At 39.7% G+C, this 1885-nt stretch overlaps 1 pseudogene; it reads right to left on the bottom strand.

The window, feature by feature from the left end:
- Nucleotides 1-1601: 1601 nt before the first annotated feature.
- Nucleotides 1602-1885, bottom strand: LOC26514767 (annotated as a pseudogene).

Raw genomic sequence — 1885 nt, 5'->3', positions numbered from 1 at the left:
TGAAGAGACTGGCAAACAAAAACAAACTGGGTGGCTTGCTCCTCTGCCAACACCAAACCAGTTAGCAGTTACTGTAACGCTCAAGACCATTTTTTGGCCCAGTGCAGTTCGTTCGATCACCTTGCTGTAATGCAAAGGTTTGAGTTTGTTAAGTCAGCCTCTCTTTGTTTAAATTGTCTGCGAAAAGGTCACACCATAGCGAAGTGCTAATCAACTAGATGTCAAATCTATGCAGGATCGCACCATAAACTTCTGCACCGATTTACAGTGACTGAAATTAACTTAGCATTACCACCACCAACAGAAAATCCTCCTCCAGCGTTAACGAATGATGGCCCTTCTACTTCACATGCTTTGTCGTCTCTAGAAAGGCGTTCGAACAAAAAAAGCCGACCCGAGCATTACTGGACTCACTTGGGTCACAAATGAATTTCATTACTGAAGATCTTGCTCAACGCTTACAGATCCGTAGGGAGGAATCGTGCATCAACTTGCTTGGAATTGGCCAAACTACATCACAAGTAAAGAAAAAGATAGAAACTGTGGTGATGTTGAGAATCAATGGTAGTGAGTTTCCGTTCGACTTTTGAATTTTAAAAACAATTTCAGGTTATCACCCTGACTAGTAAGTGAACGTGAAAGATTGGACCCTCAGGGGATAGATATGTTACTTGGAGCTGAGTCTTTTTTCGAACTTTTGCCCGTTAGTCAATGTCGATTTGAAGTCAGACTTCCATATAAGTCGGATCCAAGCGTTTTGGGCAACTCAAAAGACAGCCCAACGCCATTTTTTGTCGCTCGAGACAAGATTATCTCGAGATCCGAACTTAAAGAAAATGTATTTGGAATTTATGGAAGAATACGAATCTCTAGGTCATATATCCTTTGCAAGCATTGTTGTTCTTGCTACTCCATACTACGTAATACCCCACCAGTGTGTCTTGCGGCCGCAAAGTACAACGACCAAACTACGAGTCGTTTTTGATGTGTCCTGATTCTGTATGTATTAACATGGTGGGTCCAACAATTCAGAAAGAGCTGTACCTAACTCTTCTTCCGTTTCGGCTAAACAAATTCGCTCTGATAGCCGATATAAAAAATATGCATCGCCAAGTAATGGTGAATGAAGCAGATAGACGATACCAGTTGATAGTGTGGAGAAAAGAACCATCTGATTCCTTGAAATTGTGCAAGCTCAACACCGTTAAATATGGCACTGCACCAATGGAGCTGGTCCATAAGGTGCTTGAAGAGGTTGAGAGATAAATACATTCCCTAGCTGCTAAAGTTATTGGGGTGACTTTTACCTAGACGACATGTTAACGGGTGCTGGTTGCGTGGAGGAGCTAAAGATACTTAAGTTTGACGTAACTCAGGTTCTCCAAAACGCTGGGTTTGGTAAGAATGTAGTTTTTAAGCTGAATAACATTTTTTCAAACAAAATTTCATTATTTGACAAAAACAATGGAAATCTTTTAAGAAACAAAAAATATTAACAATTTAATTAAACCATTTAATTCTTTCGACTGCTAGTGCCGGTCACAATAATACACAACTAGCAATTGGGTTTCACTACGTAATACTATAAAAGTGGAAGCATTTTAATAAGCAGTTACTCTGATATTCATATATAATTTTTGGGCCGAAAGTAACAATGTCAGTACATAGATGCAAGCTGCAATCCAGCAGTTATAGGCGTTCTGTAGGCTCTGTTTGCAGCCGTATAAAACTCGTCCAAAGTATGGTATTCCTCTTCAAGAGGTAAATCCTTAATAAGAGCCACACTATTGATATAGAAAAATAGGCCCTTTAGCACCAATTGAACAATGCCCCACACTGAAATAATCAGACCACAGAGGGATAATTTTGAAACACAGATTTTCAT

This window comes from Drosophila ananassae (genome assembly GCF_017639315.1).
Source record: "Drosophila ananassae strain 14024-0371.13 chromosome 4 unlocalized genomic scaffold, ASM1763931v2 tig00000054, whole genome shotgun sequence".
NCBI classification, from domain to species: Eukaryota; Metazoa; Arthropoda; class Insecta; order Diptera; family Drosophilidae; genus Drosophila; species Drosophila ananassae.
This window is presented reverse-complemented; position numbering and strand designations above follow the sequence as displayed.